The 21,025-nt window shown below is 44.6% G+C and overlaps 1 pseudogene; it reads left to right on the top strand.

Annotated features, from left to right (window-relative positions):
• LOC145405332 (sialin-like) overlaps positions 1-21,025 on the top strand; it is a 356,107-nt pseudogene that overhangs the window by 122,570 nt on the left and 212,512 nt on the right.

The following is a 21,025-nucleotide window of genomic DNA, read 5'->3' on the forward strand; positions in this document are numbered from 1 at the left end:
TAGGAAAAGTATATGATACGATACTTATTGAGTTAAGAAAATAACAGGAATTAATTGGAGAAGAACAGGGAGGTTTTAGGAAGGGAAGAGATTGTGTAGATCACAAATTCATTCATAGATCTTTAGTGGAAAAGATTCTAGAGAAGGGAAAGAAATGTTATGCAGCTTTCATGGATCTGGAGAAAGCATATGACAGGGTGGATAGACAAGGATTGTGGAAAGTATTAAGAACATATGGAGTAAATGGGAAGTTGCTGAATGCCGTGATGAGTATGTATGAGGGTGCTAAGGCTGCAGTGCATGTGGATAGTGAATTGGGTGGATTTTTCTATTTGAAGATTGAATTGAAATAGGAATTTGCCATGTCTCCATGGTTGTTCAGTCTGTATATGGATGGGGTTATAAAAGAGATACAAGGTAAGGCAGTGGATATTGGGGCAGCCCTATTGAGTAAGGGCAGTGTTTGGAAACTCCCTGTACTGTTGTTTGCACATGATACTGTGTTGGTAAGTGAAGACGAAGGGGAGCTGCAAGGCTTCGTGGATGAGTTTGGCAGAGTGTGTAAGAAACGGAACCTAAAGGTGAATGTAAGGATGAGTCAAGTTATGGTCTTCCAGAGAACTGAAGTCAATGAATGTACAATGAGGTTGAATGAGGAGAAAATGGAAAATGTGAGTACGTTTAAGTACTTCGGTAGTATGATGAGTAAGGATGGAAGTTTATAAGATTAAGTGCTTGAAAGTGTATAACAAGTAAGAAAAGTGATTGTTCCTTGAAAGCAGAAACAGAGAAGTGTGCATGGAAGTGAAGAAGTTACTGCATGACAGTATTGTGATACCAACTCTAACTTATGGAGTGAAGCTTGGACCTTGTTGGAGGGACAGAAGTCAAAAGTGAGAGCAGTGGAAATGAGTTATTTGAGGGGAGCATGTGGAGTCACAGGGAGAGACAGACTGACAAATGAGGACGTGAAGGAGCATTGCGATGTGGATATGGATGTGATAGGTAGCGATAGGAGAAGCACACTGAGGTGGTTTCGCCATGTGGAGAGGATGGAGAGTGACAGACTGACGAGAAGGGTGTATGTGAGTGAGGTGGAGGGCGGGAGAGGGAGGGGAGGAGGCCAAGATGAGATGGATGGATGGAGTGGAGAGGTACATTATATTAGTGGGTACTCCTGTACAGACAATGACAGGTTGGTAATTGTAAGAACTCAGTTTTTGACGCATTAAAAACAACAAGATTACGTTTACCCCCGTCAGAGGTACGAGCCAAGTCAGACATTAGGTGTGCCATAGCCTCATCCTTTGTTTGTTGAAGTAACTGCTGAAATGGATGCTGCGGGAAGCGAATGGAAAGGTGAAAAGCGGAATCATCAACGTATGAGTGGATAGGGTTAGCTGTACAGCTTAGAATGATGAATAAAAGGAAAAGAGTTGGCGATAGGACAGAGCCCTGAGGAACACGACTATTGATAGATCTAGGAGCAGAACGGTGGCCGTCAACAATGGCAGATATAGAACGATCAGAAATGAACCTAGAGATGAAGGCACAGATAGAAGGATAGAGACCATAAGAGGGCAGTTCGGAAAATAATAGTTTATGCCATTCTTGATAGAGAGCCTTTGAGATATCAAGTGCAATGGCAAAGCTTTCGCCGAAGTCCTGAGAGGAGGATGACCAGGAGTCTGAAAGGTAGGTGAGATGATTGCCAGTTGAGAGTCCCTGGCTGAGCCCATAGTGACAAAGGTGAAAGAATTTACCTAGGCAGGGTGTAAGCACAGAGGCACAGCTCTTGAGAACAACAGGTGGGACCCCATTAGGCCCATATACCTTGTACATTTATTACTTGTCAAACGGTAGTATTGCTTGACCTTACTGAGGGAAAATCAAGTTCTGTCTTTGTGTTCCATAGTGCTCATGCCTTATCATGTCTCCATCACCAACACTCCTTTCCCTCTCTTCAGTCACCCTTAATAACTCCACTTCCTTCCCTCTCTCTCACCCTATAGTGGCTGGTGGCTAGAAAGTACGATAGTACATCAACACGAGGGGGTGGGGGGTACTTTTTATCATCACGTTTTTACATTAAGGGTATTATCCAATTTTCGGCTGATATCATATATGGTCTGCCTGTGGACAGCATGTCACTGAAAATCGCTGAGAACAGTTATTTGCTCTTGTCTCAGCAACAACTACCAGTAACCACGGTAGTAGTAGCTTTACTGGAATTTAGAGGTAAATCACTTCTGGCAGATATTGCAACGGATTAAAAGAGTATTAGAAGGACCATTATGAAATGATATCGTAATGTTCTTGTTTATCCAAGTACAGAATTTAGTACACTGAGATAGTCAAATTTTAAGAAAATAAGGAATATCAATGTTTTGCATGTCAGCTCCAGTGTTATAGAGAATGATTACCAGGTGGATTCCTGCAGGGTTTACCTATGTAGGTCTCCATTCTACTGAGTGTTGTCCTTGTTACTGTTGGTATTATAAAGCACAATAAAGGCTTTGCTATGGGTTTCAGAGGCCGTGTTACACAGTTTTTCGGGAATAACTTATTAATAAACAGTTGGATCAGTATGATACTGGCAGAGCTTGTTTCACACTATGCCCAAATTATCGGCAATGTAGTGCATTACCAAAAGTGGAGAATTAAGGCACTCGTCCCTGACACGTGATGTTAAATTCCGACCTGAATGTCTAGGAAACGGACAAGGATACCGTGACGTACCTGTGACGTTAGTCCGTAAGCTCCCCCCCCACCCCCCCAGCTCCCTCCCTCTCCCCCTCTCTCTCTCTCTCTCTCTCTCTCTCTCTCTCTCTCTAACATGGAAACAACGGCCACGGGCGCATGCCTTGTACACATAATGTTGAGGCATGCATTATGTGTTATTGTTTCTGTATATATTTATTTGAGAGGGACAGCTACCCTGAACGTAAAGGCAAGAGTAGGGTAGGGTGGTGGGTGATAACGACCGTGTATGATGGGAGTGCAATGGTGTGGTGGTTTTCAGGTGTGTGTTTTTGTCATTTGACACGGGATTATGGCAGCAGTAGTATACCTGCAGCCGTACGATCGGGGAAAGTTCCGGATACTACACCTCACCACAGGTTCGAACCAACTAAAGTGAAGCCTGTGGTAGCGGATCTTTAATAATGCAAACGCATGTCTGGTAACTGTATGTGACAAAGAGGTGTGAAGTGGGAGAGGGACTGCTTCGGTAGGGTGGATGGAATGGGGAGGTGTGAGGTATGCCTTAGGTCGGTTGGTATAATCTGTATGTTTGCGATATGACTAAATCGTGGATGCATGATGATTGGCTATTGATATTGTAGCGTCGGTAACCCCCTTGACCACCCTCCTTTCCCTCCATCCCTCCCTTCCCCCATCTCTCTGATGCACTGTTATCAGACAAACATGCGCTTGAATACAGATTCCCTAATGCAGGTCTCATTTGCCAGGGTTCGAACTTGTGGTGAGGTGTAGTTCCCGGAACTTTCCCCAGTTGTTCAGTCCAAGACAAAAGTCGTGTCACGATTTTTGGTGAAGACATCTGATAAAAGGCTAACCTTTAGGGTATGCCAGTCTCGAATGCGTTACTGGGGTAGGACTTCAGATTGTTTCGCGACTGACATTAAATCATCGGACAAAGCAGTGACACGACTTTTGTCTTAGACTGTACATGACATTTGCTCCAGCGGTGCTGATTATGGCATGTTACGTTATTGTCCACGCGGCTGTAGGAATGCATTTGTGTTGCGACTTTACTCCGTATACAACAGGGAGAAAGCTGCCAATCAGCTAAGGATCAGTTTGAATAGGTAAGTGGGTATTTATGCTCATTTTAAGTAGCAACATAAAGTAAGGGCGTTTTACTGCAACCCATTCATTGGCTGCACTGGAGTGGTGATCCTGATAGCTACAACTAAAATACAGTACTTATAGCCATCCATACAACAAGAAAAGTATTTATACCAAGATCCCACGCTTATAATTTTTTTTTTTTTTATAAATAACAGAACGGAGGAAGGAAAAACAAATGGGTAAAAAAAAATAATCCATACACCAGATTACTGGTGTCCTCTGTTCACAAAATATCTGTAACAGTTAGACTTGAACAGTTGTGGGTTGAAATTTGGAGGAAAACAGCTCTGGGGAAGCGAGTTCCAGAGAGATGCAGTTCAGGGAACAAAAGAATTCTGATAGGCAGAAGTTCTGCAGTATAGTTGAGTAACATTCCAGTCATGAGCGCTACCAGTTGCCCGTGTAGCAGGAGGAAAGGCATGGAGAGGTGGCACCATGGACGCAACTTCGTCTGAGCATTTGCCAAAAAAATATCTGTAAGATAATGCAAGGGAGGCAACATTCCTTCTTACTTGCAGGGGAGGTAGTTTATATGTAATGGCAGGGTTGTTAATGATTCTAACAGCTTTATTCTGAATTTTGTCTAGTTGTCTTAATGCAACCTCTCTACAACCATTCCACAAGGGTGAGCAATATTCAAGCTGAGAGCGCACATGACTCTTATAAATTATAGCTAACTGCTCATCGGCGAAGAAGTTACGGACTCTGTACAATAATCCAAGTTTCTTTGAGGCGGTTTTAGCAAGTGATCTAACATGAGAGGTCCAGCTGAGGGCACTGTTAAGTGAGACACCAAGAATTTCAAAACTTTTGGAGATGGGAATATTAGTAGCACTGAAGGTAATGTACGAATCTGGCAATATCTGTCTATTAGTAAACTGTATGTATTTAGTTTTACTAGCATTAAAAGAGACAAGGTTGCTTTGTCCCCATTCACTGATTGTAGATAGATCTTGATTTATGGAGATGGCTGTACTGAGTTGAGAGGTAGAGATATTAGACTTTGTAAATGGATGTCTGAGTGTGAATGAACTATGTAGTGTTGAGTCATCTGCATATGAGTGAATGGGATTGTGAGTGACAGATAAGAGATCATTAATATGAACCAGAAATAGGGTTGGCACCAGAACTGATCCCTGCGGCACGCCGGCGTTAATTGAGTGGAAATTCGAATATACATCATCTACTTTTACTCTTATTTTCCTGTCACTAAGATAAGAAGAAATCAAAGGAACAAAAGACGTTAGTCCATAGCAAGGGAGTTTGGACAGCAGGGAACGGTGCCATACTCTGTCGAAAGCTTTAGAGATATCAAGAGCTACTGCATGAGTTTCTCCAAAAAGATCAATTGATTGATGGATGGTATGAGTTAAGAGATTGAGTATGTCAATGGTGGATCTTTCTTGGCGAAAACCGTATTGTCTATCACAATGCCATAAAGAGCATTTATTTGGTTTTTCATGCGCCACATCAGACATACATATTGGTCTTTCCCTACACAGGCCTTATGACTGGGTTGCAGAAGCATGGGCATGATGGTGAGGGCGGTCCACCATCAGGTCTCGGCCTGGGACACCGACAGCACACGCAACACCGCCTGTCTCTGACAGTTTCACCATCAGCGCCATGCACCATAACGTCCACACCAAGTTTGCTGCCAAACAAAGCTTCACGATTGGTTCCCTGATGAATGACCTGAAGATGGCGAGCATCATTCCGGAAGAAACCTCAGAGACATCGGTGTGGCGGCTCATCCATGACATGGGATTCCACAACAAGACCTCACAGTGGTAGATGTATGTGAGATGTGAGGAAGGAGTCCCTGGACATCGTGTGCTGCCAAATCAGTGCTCTCCGGGCACTCCAATGATGCCTGGAGGAGGGGAGGCAGGTGGTTTACCTGGATGAGACGTGGTTCACCAGCAGGATGAACCACAGCATGGAGTGATTGGACTGCACTAAGCCTGCCACGTACAGCCATCAGGTACTGCCTGGAGAAGGGGAGCACTTCATGGTGGTGGCAGCTGGCACAGCTGCCAGTTTCATCGAGCATATATTCCTCTGCTCCCCCGTCAAAAACACCAGCAGTGATACCACAGCGAATGAACGGCGAGCTGTTCAAGCGCTGGCTGACGTTGCAGCTCCTCCCGTCGCTGGCTGAGCCGTCGGTATTGGTGATGCAGAATGTGCCATATCACAGCCAGCTAACGGAGAAGAGTCGCTGCCCCACCACCACCACCAAGAAAGCGGATCTCATAAAAGGGCTGGAGCACCGCAGACTACCCTTGCCACCACACGCCACACGGCCTGAGCTGCTGCTCATCTGCAAGCAAAACCAACCAGAGCTGCAATACATGGTTGACAACATCATCTGCACTTGGGGCCATAAGGTCGTCCACAAGCCACCTGCTCATCCTGAGCTCAACACCATCGAGCAGGTTTGGGGGTGCATGAAATGGCATGTGCGCTTCTCGCTACGCCGTTTCACCTAGGCGGATCTGCAAGCCATGCTGGAGGAAGCCAGGTTTTGTGCCACTTAAAAGGTGTGGGCGGGTGCGGTCCTACAATCCCGAGCCTTTGAGGATGAGTACTGGTCCAAGGACAACATACACGAAGGCAAGGATCCCGTCATAATCAACCTCGACAGCAATGACAAAGCGACTTGTTCCTCGATAGTGATGAGGACTAAAATAAAACGTGTGCTGGGTATTTTGTTTGCATCATTTTATCCACCCATCATAACTCCTCGTGCTTCCGTCGTCTACAATGACCTATTAATAGAACTTGCCCAGAACCACCCCACTGCATTCCTATGAACTTTTTATAAATGTCCCATTGCCCCTCTCCTTCTCCGTTTTTTTTTTTTTTTTTAAGTATTTTAAATTGTGTGTCCTATTTTCGCCAGCATCTCCCTCAATGTACTTACCCTACACTACCTTTCCACCCTTACCCTTTCTCGACCTCTACCCAACCCCTAATAAATGACCAAGCCTCAACTGCCTCATTCCACCTGACTACGAACACAACCTGACGAAACGAGAACCATATAACATTTTGCAGTAGATATGCTAAGAAAACCATATATATACAGTATATCTACTGTATATCTATGGTATACTGTATATCTACTGTATCTGCTGTATATACAGTAGATATACAGTAGATACACAGTCGATGTACATAGATACAGTTGTTATACAGATATATACCTGTATATAACACCTCACAGTTGATGCTATATACTAAAACAACCAAACCCATACAATCCATCACATAAACACACAACGCCTGCAAACCACCAAACCATTGCACTCTATCATTCACGGTCGTACCCTACCCTACTCTTGCCTTTACATTCAGATTATCTGTCACTCTCAAATAGTTATATACATGTACAAGGTATGCGCCAGTGGCCTTTGTTTCCATGTTAGAGAGAGAGAGAGAGAGAGCTGGGGGGGGGTGAGGGTGGAGCCTACGGACTAACGTCACAGGTACGTCACGGTATCCATGTCCGTTTCCTAGATATTCAGGTCGGAGTTTAACATCACGTGTCAGGGATAAGTGCCTTAATTCTCCACTTTTGGTAACGCACTATATTACCGAAAATTAGGGCAAGGTGTGAAACAAGCTCTGCCAAAATATCACACTTATGCAACTGTTTGCTAATACGTTATTCCCGAAAAACGATGTAACACGGCCTCTGAAACCCATAGTAGGTGTTGAACATTTCCTCTACGAACAGAAACTACATCAAGGCCAGCTGTATACAGACAACCCTTATATTCCTCAGGAGCCCCTTTCGGCACAGTACTGGCAATGTCCCTGGGAGGGTGGCTATGCAACACTGAGTTTTTGGGAGGATGGCCGTCTGTGTTCTATGTCTTTGGCGGGCTGGGTGTAGTGTGGGGACTGCCGTGGTTTCTGATGACTCACGATCTTCCAGAGCAGCACCCATCCATTACCTCCGAAGAACTCACCTACATCATCACCCACCGTACATACGTCAGCCAACGTAAGGTAAGTTACGATGTGTCAGGCAATATTATGATGCACTAGAACAGGACAGGGATGTACAGCCAGCAGTCTGCTGTCTGCACGTGGCCCTCAAGCCTTCTGTATTCAAGATGAAATATTTGAGAGAGAGAGAGAGAGAAAAATACTTACGGTCTACTAGGAATACTGAAAACCACAATTGTCCGTACAGTATACTGCATTGCAATAATCTGAAAGGCAGTGATGGTTTACACTACAGTTGCATAGTAATTAGGTGATCACAGTCAGCAGCGGGTAGAAAACTGAACAGGATGTGAATTACTTATCGAAGAACTAGGCCGTCAAGGTGGGAGTATTATTATTGTTAAGAAAGTTATTGTATATTGATTTTAATCATATAACTAATTTCTTCAGCATAGCCATTCAATTTCCAAGAGATATTAAAACACAGAAGCCATGAGGAAACTGAATCATCTCTCTCTCTCTCTCTCTTTGTATATATATATATATATATATATATATATATATATATATATATATATATATATATATATATATATATATATATATATATATATATATTGTTACGAAACAGAGAAAGATAATGTACACTTTAAGTGAGAATACGAAGAGTCACTACTGTCCCGTAAAGTTCCAGGTTCAAAACAAAAGAGTTAGGTAAAATTACAAGTTAAAGTTTAATGCTTAAATTAACAACAAAACATTCAGGACTCATAAGGATAATGTAATGGCAAAAACAGGTTAAATATATGGTTAACTGCAATAGCCTCTATTAACACGAAATTAGCAAGAGTAAATTTATCTAAGTCAGCCCTGATAAAATGAGATACCAGATAATACTCAGTGAATGCCAGATAAATAATTACAGATACAAACTATTATCAGAAATGACTGACATAAAGAACCCCACACGAATTACAAAAACTTCACTAGGCCCACAAATTAAACTTATGCTATACAGTACAAGAAAAAATGCAACAACAGTTATACTCAAATTACACACAGCTGCTAGATGGTTGGAGATTTCTTGAGCACTCACAATAATAATACCTGTACAGGGGAGGACAGAGATGTGAACAAAATGAGGAGCAGATCTAAGTGGCCATGATGCAGAGATTGAGCTCATTATATGGGGGCCAGCAGAGCTTGATACAACTTGTAATAAGGACGCGCAAATGAAGCGATGGGGACAAACGGTCGACAATCCCGCACTGAATAACAGAAAGGACGACTTACTCTACTATAACGGTAGAAGGGGGGGACTGAGGCAGAACACGCTCGTGATCAAACATGCAGCAACTGTGCGTTAAAATTACACAAAGGATGATGAAATCATAGGCTATGTAACACCTCCCCACAAAGAAAAAAGAAATTTACAAAGGAAATTTCTTATTACTCTAAAACAATCTGTATATGGCATTACAGACCATGCAAAGGTCTTTCCTACTGTCACAAAAAATGAGATCTCCCTAGCACGTTCAGTCATAGGTACTTGCCAGTATCCCTTTAACAAATCAAACTTACTTATGTACCTAGCCTTTCCGATCTTGTCTATGCAATCTTCCACACGAGGGAGAGGGTAAGTGTCTGTTTTAGTTATCTGATTAACACGTCTGTAGTCGATGCAAAGCCTCTGTGACCCACCTGGCTTAGGGACTAGAGTGACAGGAGAACTCCACTCGCTCTGACAGGGCTCAATCATCTTGTGGTCCAACAGGTAGCCAAGCTCCTTCTGGATGAGAGGAACTTTCACTGGGTTCACACGGTAAGGAGGCAATTTAATTGGCTTTGCGTCTCCAACATCGACATCATGCATCAACACAGTGGTTCTTCCTGGAGTGGCACGGAACACTTGCGGGTACTCCTGCAGTAATGCCGAAAACTCCTGCCTTTCCTTGGGTGGTAGATGAGAAAGCTTAGTCTGGAGATCATTCATGATATCAGGATTCTTCCCCAAACTATCACTCAGGCTCATACTGCATGGGAGAGCTTCACTTGCAGACTCGGGTGGAACAGCTACAGTGCAGACTGGATTATTTTCGTCCCGCCTGTGATATAACTTTAGCATGTTGATGTGACATAGTTGCTTGCTCTTTCTACGATCTGGCGTGGCGATGACATAGTTGACATCACTGAGTTTCTTCTCCACGAAATAAGGGCCACTAAACTTGGCTTGAAGAGGTTGCCCATGAACTGGTAGCAGAATCAAAACCTGATCTCCTGGCTGAAAGTGGCGTAACCTGGACTTCTTATCATACCAAGTCTTCATCTTCTCCTGAGCAGCTCCTAAATTCTCTCTCGCCAGCTGTAAAGCAGTGGACAGCCGTTCTTTGAACTTCATCACATACTCCAGCAGGTTGACGTCATCTTCCTCCGACAGCCAGCATTCCTTGAGTAACTTAAGGGGTCCTCTTACTTCATGGCCAAACAGTAGTTCAACAGGTGAGAAGCCCAGTGATTCATTTGGAGATTCTCTTGCAGCAAACACAACGAATGGAAGACCTTTATCCCAGTCTTTCTGATGTTCCAAACAGTATTTCTTGAGCATCGATTTGAGTGTTTGATGATATCTCTCCAACGCTCCTTGGGTCTGGGGATGGTAAGCTGAAGACGTGATCTGGGTGATGCCCAACTCTTTCAGAGACTGCTTGAAAACATTTGACATGAAATTACTTCCTCGGTCTGACTGTACCTCCTTGGGCAGACCAAACTTTGTGAAGAACCCTAGCATTTCCTTAACCACGTTCTTTGCTGAGATGTTTCTAAGTGGAATGGCTTCAGGATAACGAGTAGCCATATCAATCATGGTCAACACATAAGAAAATCCTGAAGAAGTCTTAGGAAGAGGGCCCACAATATCCACCAAGACACGGGTGAATGGCGCCTCAAAAGGAGGAATGGGAACTAGAGGTGCAACCTTTTCGGTCTGATTACACTTCCCCACAACTTGACAGGTGTGACAAGACTTACAATACCAGGAAACATCCCTGAAGATACCTGGCCAGTAGAAGTGTTTCAAAATGCGTGCCACAGTCTTCCTCACTCCAAGGTGTCCTGCCAAACTGGAATCATGAGCCACTCTAATGATATCCTGCCTACAAACACGAGGGATGACAACTTGATGTACAACCTCCCATTCACAGTCGGCTGATGCTGTTGGGGGTCTCCACTTCCTCATAAGTACTCCTGACTTTACATAATAACAAGTAGAAGCACCGGCTGACTCTTCTTCACTGTAAGCAGAGTTAGCTAGACCTTTCAACTCAGGGTCAGCAACCTGCAACTCAACCAACTCTTGACGAGACAAATTATCAACACTACGGGGTACTGCCTCATCTGGTGAGTGGTCCAAATTAGCAAGAAAAGTGTCAGCTAGGATAACATCATCATCATCATTATCCTCTAAATCACCAGTAACTTTAGACTTAGCCCTAGTGACAGCACATGCAGGGAACACATCAGGGACATCACAATCCTGGGCCGCAGCCACTGGCTCACTAGACAACTGAGGAGCTGGACACACTTGACTTCCACCAATATCATTTCCAAGTAAGAAAGTTACACCTGACATTGGGAGTGTCTCAACCAACCCAACCATAACGGAACCATTAACAAAACCAGACTCTAAATTCACTCTGCACAGAGGGACAGAGAAGTAATTATTCCCTACACCTTGTAAGATTACAGTTTCATCAGAGGAATTAACATTAGAGCCTAGAACACTGGTCAGCATAAGGGATTGGCAAGCACCTGTATCACGATATATTTTAACTGCTTTCCTGTCATTACTGTCCAGAGGACTGACAAAACCATCAGACAGGAAATTAGCACATGAACTCTTGAGAGTGTCACCCACGTTACTGCTCAAAAGAGGAGCTGCATCATGAGAATTTAAGTTACCCCTCAAAGCAGGTTCAGTTAACTCAGTTAAAGAATTCTGGGAACTCTCAAGAGTGGACACTAGACCAATTGACTGAATATTTAAAGACTCCTTTTTGTTCACATCACGCTGTCTCCTGAAACATCTCTCCGTAGTATGACCAAGCTTACTACAATAAGTACATTTACTTTTCTGAAATCTAGAGGTGAAGCTGGTATTTACTTCCTGAGAAACATCATCCTTATTCTCTTTCCTGTAGATTTCAGCTACACCTTGTCTGCAAATTACACTTAATACTGCTTTTGTTTCTATTGAGTCAAAAAGCTTTTTTATAATCAATGAACGTCATACAGAAAAATTTTCTCTAATCATTTGTATTCTCAGTTGTTTGACTTATTATATGTATGTGGTCGATGGCTGAGAATCCACTTCGAAAGCCTTCTTGTTCCTCAGTTTGGTAAGAGTCCACCACGTCTGAAATACTGTTGGTGATGGTCTTTATGAATCATTTGTATGTAACTGACAACAGGATAATTGTTTAGTGTTTTTTTTATTTTTTAGATCTTTCAATTCTCCTTATATTAATATTATTACTAAACCTTTCCAGGTTGTTGTGACTTTTGATACATTTCGTAAAGAGTTTTGATCGTTTTCCCATGGCAGTCTTTCCTGCATCTTTAATCTACTGTGACATAATGCTCTAAACCTTTTCATACTTCTCAAAGCTGTATTTGTATCTTCTGCAGTTATAGCCGGAGTTCATGTAGATATTGGGTTTCCTTTGACTCGTCGTCTGTCATCTGAGCTGCATAGATCATGAAATTCTTCCACCACTATGATAATTTCTTCCCTATAATGTGTTATTTCACAGTTACTTTTCTATAAAGTATACATTGACTTTTCCCTCTCCCTAATCTCCTCTTTGCTGTCTTTATTGTGATGTGGCAGGGGTAAACCAGCCAAGCTGTCGGGCACTGCACACTTGACCCATGTGCATTGTGGTGTGGTAAGGATCTGTCTATTCTACCCTTGGGGCTTAGGTACGAATAAATGTGTGTGGATAAGTAAACTGGTATACAGTATACTGTAAATATATATATATATATATATATATATATATATATATATATATATATATATATATATATATATATATATATATTAATGATTGGTGACGAGCAGTGTGGCTTTAGGAGGGTGAGGGGATGCGTGGATCAGGTGTTTGCTGTGAGACAAGTGTGTGAAAAGTATTTAGCAAAAGGCAAGGATGTGTTTTGGGCATTCATGGATTTAGAGAAAGCGTATGATAGAATTGATAGGGAGACTTTGTGGACTGTTTTAAGATTGTATGGACTTGATGGTAGGTTACTAAAAGGGGTGAAAAGTTTTTCCGTAAATAGTAGAGCGTTTGTAAGAGTGGGAAACACTGTGAGTGATTGCTTTCCCATGAGAACGGGGCTGCGGCAGGGATGTGTGATGTCGCCTTGGTTGTTTAATACTTATATGCATAGTGTTGTAAGGGAGGTGAATGCAAGAGTTTTAGGTGGAGGTCTGAGTCTGGTGAATGTTGATGGCAGAGAGTGGAATCTGAAGCAGTTGCTGTTTGCAGATGATACTGCACTGGTGGCTGATTCAGAGGAGAGATTGAGACAGTTGGTAAAGAAGTTTGGAAGGGTGTGTGAAAGAAGGAAATTGAAAGTAAATGAGAATAAGAGTAATGTGATGAAGTGTACGAGGTTGGCAGATGGAAGAAGGATGAATATAGTTTTGAATGGTGAGTTGCTTGAGGAGGTAGAGTGTTTTAAGTACTGTATTTAGGGTCACATGTTGCTGTGGATGGAAGAGTAGATGCAGAAATGAAGTTTAGAGTGAATGAAGTAGGAGAGGTGCTGGGAGGAGTGAAAAAAGAGTTTAGATGTCGTTTGCTTAGAATAGATGTGAGGAGAAAGTTGTATGAGGGTGTTGTGGTACCGATTGCGTTATATGGGGCTGAAACATGGAATATGGGTGTAGCAGAGAGGAAACGTTTGAATGTAATGGAGATGAGGTGTATGAGGAGTATGTGTGGAGTGACGTGTATGAATCGAGTGAGAAATGATGAAGTGCGAAGGATAACTGGAGTTGTTCAGGAGATGCTGATCGAGTTGAGCAGAGGGTGTTGTGATGGTTTGGACATATAGAGAGAATGGTTAATAAGCGATTGGTGAAAAAGATAACTAGATCTGATGTGAGAGGTGTAAGGCTGAGAAAAAGACCACAAATAGGATGGATGGACAGTGCGAAGAGAGCGTTGGATGCGAGAGGGATGTCTGTTGAGCAAGGAAGAGTGGCTGTGCGTGACAGATATAAATGAAGAGAAATTGTGAATGGATAAATGATGATGCAGCCCTGAGGGGATATTGTCCCGCATTTGGTCTGATCAGCTGATCAGGTCAGGTGTGGGTATGGGGATGAGTCTATTATGATGTGGCAGGGGTAAACTAGCCCTGCTGTCGGGCCCTGCTGTGGATGTCACTGATTCCACTGCCCAGTTGACTCTCATGCGGTGTGGTGCAGTGAGGATCTGTCCCTTCTCCCCTTTGGGGCTAAGATGCAAATGAATGTGTTTGAGTGGATGAGTATATTGAGAGTGTGTCGTCCTGTCTCGGCTACCTCCCTTTCCTTGGGGGAAGCAGCCTAGGTATATAGTATAGTTATATATATATATATATATATATATATATATATATATATATATATAGAGAGAGAGAGAGAGAGAGAGAGAGAGAGAGAGAGAGAGAGAGGCTACACACACACACACACACATATATATATATATATATATATATATATATATATACCTTCCGGACCTCCTTTCCCACCTTAGGGCAGGGTGAAGGTAGCAGTGTCCAGACAGCCCAAATTTGCCCATTCCACTGGGCCACATTTCCATTCACTCACCATTCAAGCCCTATGTATCCTGGCTCTATCTGATACGCCAAAAACATTCACCACGTTCTGTAGTTTCACATACACGTTTCTGACAGAGTCAGTCCGGATGCTGTTATGTTAAAAAGAGGTGCCAGATCTTTGGTCACACGATTTTTCTCACAATATTCATCCAGCCAGTTCGATCTCTTGTCAGTTCCCTAGCCTCATCGACTTCCAAACATCTCTTCCTCACACACTCATCCACAATATCCCTCCACCTTCTCCTTGGCCTGCCTCGCCTCCTTCCTCCTTCAAATTCTGTCAGATATACTGTACCTTTTTCACCACTCTGTTGTTATCCATTCTCTCCATATGATCATTCCATCTCATTACACCATCTTCGATTCTGGTGTCCACAATCTTCCTCACTCCACATCTTTCACGAATCACACTATTTCGTATCCTGTCCACTCTCTGTACTCCACATACATTCCTCAGCAGTCCCATCTCCACTGCTGTCACTCTTGACTTTTCATTTTCATGCCACACCATAGTCTCACATCCATATGTTAAAGTTGGCACTAACACTCCTTCATGGAAGCCTCGTGCAGCCGCAACACCCAAGCCTCTGTTACCTATCAAGGTCTTCATTGCACCAGCTACTTTCCTTCCTTATATCACTCTACTTTCCAATTCTTTTGCACATTGTCCTCATTTTTCTCTCAGTGTACCAAGGTATTTGAACTCTCACCATTTCCAGTCTCTCTCCATTCACTGTAACATCGTTCTGGGAGTCACCTTCTCTCTCAGTATCCTTTACTTTACTCTTTTCTACATTTACTGTCAAGGCACGAAACTCACAGACATCAGCTAAACTCATAACTAGTCTACCAAAGTTCTTGTCCACTATTTGCAAGTAGTCAACATATTTGAGATATTCCATCCATCACCATTCATTACCAACGCCATTCCCCTCTCCATTACTCGTGTCTTTACTTCTTGCATCACCCTATCCATATACAGTATATATTGAACAACCACGGGGACATCACACAACCTAGTTGCACGCCCGCACCGATCGTGACCCATTCACTTAGAGGCCCATAAACCTTTACACATGCTTTACTACCATCATAAAAGCTCTTGACGGCACCTAGCAACTTATCATCTGCAGAGTACATGCGCAAAACCTTTCACAATCCTTCTCATTCTACTTTGTCCTATGCTTTTTCCGGATCCATGAATGTCATAAACACCTTGTAGTCCTTCTCACAAGCCTTCTTCACTATCTGTGTCACTGCAAATATTTGATCCACACATCCTATGCCACTCCTAAAACCATCCTGTTCATCACTCACTAGGACCTCTGATGTCTCTCTTGTTTACTTTATAATAATTCTTCCATATACCTTCCCTACCACACTCAATAAGCTTATTCCACGATAATTCTTGCACTTACTTCGCTCACCATTATTTTTGTACAGGGGTACAATCACAGCCTTTTTCCATTCTGCTGGCACAGTTTCACTCATCCAAGCCTTCTAACACAGTTTATCTCCAACAAGCACTTAATTCCGCTCTCTCCACTACACTGTATCATCTCTGCATACATCTCATCAACATTAGCTGCTTTCCCATTTTTCAGCCCCTTCACTGGATTCTTCACCTGTCCAAGTGTCACATTTCATGGCACTGCATTCCTTCTCTGCACACCCCCAAAACCAGTCAAGTTTACAGTGGTTCTGCTCTCTCTATTCCCATTCAACAGGCTTTTAAAATATACTTTCCATTTGGTCCTTACTTCATCCCCACAGGTTAATAATCTGTCACTTGCATCCTTCACGCCTTCACATTTCTCTCCACTTTCATGTCTACATTTCCACACGTCTTTCCAAAATAACTATCTATTTTCAGAGTAGTTTGCACTCATTTTTCTTCCTACATCATCATTTACCTCCTTCTTTTTCCTCTTTACTAGTCTCTTTACGTGCTTCTTCCTCTCAATATATTCAGTTCTTATTTCAATTGAATTTCTTTCCTGTAACCACTCTAGCCACTTCTTCTTTTCCTGCACTGCTCTCTTAATCTCCTTATTATAATATAAGTAGTCGTCGGTGAGCTATTGCAACTGTTTATTGAACTGAAGGAATTTTACGAAGGACAGAATGTTTGTTGTACTTGTCGTAGATGACAGGAGAAAGATAAAGATGCATCTGGGGTTTGATTACAGTTTATTTCTTCAAAGGGAATATCTCACAAGAGTAGTACTGTACTGAGGTGAGTTTTCTAAGGAGTATCTCACAAGATCAGTACTGAGGTGAGAGCAGTTTTATGCTTGCCAGGCCCCATGCGCTCCTACATGCCTCTCCACACCATGCCTCTATTATCTCCTAACCCCTACTGCTCTGTCTCCCATTTCCCCTGTATATGACTGGTTGTGTCACGTGTAACTGCATGGGTGTGTGGAACCTTCCCAAACCTGAGGAGTTTCTGATCAGGTCTCATTGTGCTGTGTGTGAAATTCCTAACTGAGAATGTGCATTGCTGTTTCCTTTAGCCCTCTTAAAATGGCAGGAATAGTCACCGAGGGCACCACAACACCCCAGGAGGAGCCTTTGGAGGGGCAGACAGAGCGCGGCCCGACTCCGGGCGACAGGGAAGTAAGTCTGCTCGGGCCGCACACCCCTATGACCCAGAACTCGCCCGCCGCCACCATAGCAGGAAACAGAGACTACCTTGCGGGCGAGCTGACCCTCGACAGGATCAGGGTGGAGCTATTCCCTCAGCTCCAAGGAGCACCCCAGCGATGGCCAGCAGCCGTGCCCTTTGTGAGACAGCCAGTAGCTGCTCAGCCCTTCAGGAGATGGCCGGTAGATCCTTGGAAGGCCTTCAGGAGTCAGCCAGTAGCTGCTCTGCCCTTCAGGAGACGGTCGGTAGCTGCACCCCTAAAAGGCAATGGCCTGTAGCCAGGGCACACAGCAGGAGACAGCTGGTAGCCGCTCCCCTGCCAGGTGCTGCTATTCCCCCCTACAGGAACCAGCGATGACCAGTAGCCAAGCTGGGGAGAGAAGGGTACGTCCCCTCTCCTGTAGTTGCCTCAGAGGACACGACGCAGGTGACAGCCAGTAGCCGCGCCCGTTGGCAGGAAACAGCCTGCAGCCACTCCTCGTCAGCACATTGTCCTCTATACGGAGCCTCGGTGACGGCCGGTAGCCACTCCAACAGGCAAGTGACAGCTGGTAGACGCACTTTGCCTGTGCCTCCGTCAGGGAGTCAGGCCCTGGCAACAGCCAGCAGCTGCACTGATGACAAAGGCCGGCCGGTAGCCGCTATCATTTCATTGCCCATGGGAACCCAGCAATGGCTGGTAGCTGTGCCGCGGAGGAGCTCCAAAGCTCCTCGTCCCCTGTGACTCCACTACAAGAGGGTGATCTGCCATCAGACCTGCTGACCGACGGGGATGCAGATGATCCTGCTGTCCATCATGAACGAGGCAACCTTCAGGAGGAAGGTCCCAGCCCCGAGGACTACTGGAGAGGCCCTGTACTATCCCCAGGGCTCTTCTCAGTACAGCCGGCTCCGGTGGGGCCCTACCTGATGGACTCTGACAGAGGCCAGCACCGCAGCCAGCTCATGACAGTGTCCCCTACTGCAGGAGACTGCAGCCAACAGGACCCTGAGGCCGCCCCCAGGACCCCCAGGCGGGATCTCTCCCCACCCAGATGCAGGAGACACTCGTCCTCCATCAGGCGCCTGAGTGAGGCTTCAGGAACCTCTTCAGCCCCAGTCCCGAGGGCCACACTCCAGTTCCCAGCCCAGACAGTGCAGGGCCCTTTGCCGCACACAGCCCCAGCCGAGAGAGAACGCCCCTACAAGTGGTCCTGTGGCCGCATGACACAGAGGCCTTTGGCGAGGCTCAGCCCCCATCAAGAATCGGGCTGTGAGCTTCCCCGCCACCCTCTGCCCTCACTGCCACCCTACCCGAATCCCGACCGTGAGTGACAGTGCAAGTGCACTGACAGTGAAACAGTGTCTTATGGACAGGGTGGTGTGTTAATATGTGAAAGGGGAAATTAAGTAAAAGATCCGCCAGCAATGTAGTGACTTGAGTGTAGACCCCCAGTGAAAACAGTGACATGAGGAAAAGCCGAGTAGTGAATATAGTGACCTCAGTGAATGTGCAAGATCCGCATCTCGGCCCTGATAATAAGTTCCTCAGTGTAGTAGGGCCTAAGACCGAGCCACACACCCTAGTGTCAGTGTAAATTTCCCCTAGCATGTCAGTGACTAATTCCTTCCTGCCCAACGTCATAAATACTGAACAGTGTGCTGTTCACTTTGACCCAGAACTATTGCCTAAACAGTATCCTGCACAATACTGCCACCGATGATCTCAATACATGCCCTATAATTGTCTCGAATACCATTTTGTGACGTCTGCCTGTTCCTAAGCTCAGAATTTATCATTAAACACGTAAGGTTTTTGCACTGAGTTTTTGTGTCCTGCCTCTCTCTTGATATTTAAGCTCCGGTCTAGAAAGGACCAAGCCACATCCTAGGTGTTTCTAGTGTGGGAAGCCGCCTAAAAACACCTAGCATAACACTGGGGGACAGCAGTGGTTCTTGACTCGGGCATACGAGAGGGGCATTTAGGAATACCGGCAAAATGGCAACCAAGCCTCATGTACAATTGCCTAAATTCGACCCAGAACAATATGACGTCCACACGTATTAAGCAATTACTAAGCCATTACTAGATATCAGGTTCGAGGATGAAAAACAGAAAATAGCGATCACACTTTCATTATTGGGTAAAGCAGCAGCAAATATTGCACCAAAAATCGTCCCAGGGCTCACATGGCAAAACTTTATGAAATTCATAATCCAGACCATCATGCCCTCACAAGGAAAAGTGGTGGCACTTTCCCAATTGCATAGCCTGAAATATGATGGCAACCTGGATGACACTTTGATCCAGGCCAGGTGCCTTGTCATCGCCGCCTACCCAGAGGCAAATGATGAAACCAGGGAACAACACACCTTCAACACCCTCCTCAGAGTCCTCCCCAGCATGGTCAAGGAGCACTTCACGATCCATGACCAGACGGGAGACCCAGACAAGGACATCCAACTCATACAATGCCTTCTGACCTACCAACCCACCCCTCAGCAAATTAACCCCTAAAGTACGCAATTTGCTCAGCAGGTCTGTCCCTCCAGCCGCAAAACTGGGTCGATTTTTCGACTTTCACCAAGGTAAAAATTTTTCTTCCATATTTCAAGAGACTGAATTTACACGCCTGAAAATGTATGTTTCAGCCAGATTGATCAAATACATATTGCACAATCGCCCGTCAAAGATGCAAAAAAGTTACCAATCCCCCATGGGCGAAAATAGAAAATGTACAGAAAATGCATTATTTATGGTAAATAATTATATATACATAACTAATGTCAATGTGAAGTGTTCCCTAGGGATGAAATGTCAGTGTGACATACTCCCATAGCAACAAAACAAGCCAGGCGAAACGTTGAGGTGGAGTGTGTGTGGCTGGAAGGGGGAGGAGGATGGAGGGATAGGGGAGAAGGGTTGCTATGCACACAATGCTGTATAGGGAATGTTGGGGTATGGTTGGTTGCGAGGGGACAATGTGGAGATGATGCAATGGGGCTGAGTGAGGTAAAGTGATGGTGGTGGGGAGGTTCCTTCTCCCCCACCTTAGGGGGCCAATCACGTCATACCACCCCGGACACTCTAGCTCTCATTGGTCTGATCCCATATACATCACCAAAGGGGCGGAGTTACCCTCCCCCAGCTTTTTGTGTCTTTATCGATCGTGCGGGATAGGCTGGTGTGTCAAATCACACAAAAGCACGATCGTGCGACATAGGTCTTTAGGGGTTAACGTGGTGAATAAGTCCCCCACGAACAAACCTGCACCACAAGTCAAGCCACATCTGTCTATTCTGCACACCAGCCCCACCCCGACACCCAGCTTGCCCAGGGAGCACCCCACCCACAGACGCCTCAGCCACAAGGAGAACCCGAACCTCATCCTAATTAATCCCGGGGAGTTCTCCACAGGAGTAGACTGAAGCACCAGTCGAGCAGGGCAGTACTCCCGAGGTGGATGGAAAGCTGATGACAGGGAGTGCTGGAGCTCCCGTTTCATCAGCCCTCAGGACTAGTTCCTGACCATCCCCCTTTGCTGAACTTTTTCAGTGTCTCAGTTACACAGAGAGTAGGCCAGCATGCTCTCCAGTACAAATTTCTCTAACTATCTTCACCAAACTACATGCACAGTATACACTACACTTCCTTTTCAAAAATCAACAAAAATGGCGTCT

The sequence above is a fragment of the Coenobita brevimanus genome, chromosome 66 (assembly GCF_032717465.1).
Source record: "Coenobita brevimanus isolate Jiangsu-jjx chromosome 66, ASM3271746v2, whole genome shotgun sequence".
NCBI classification, from domain to species: domain Eukaryota; kingdom Metazoa; phylum Arthropoda; class Malacostraca; order Decapoda; family Coenobitidae; genus Coenobita; species Coenobita brevimanus.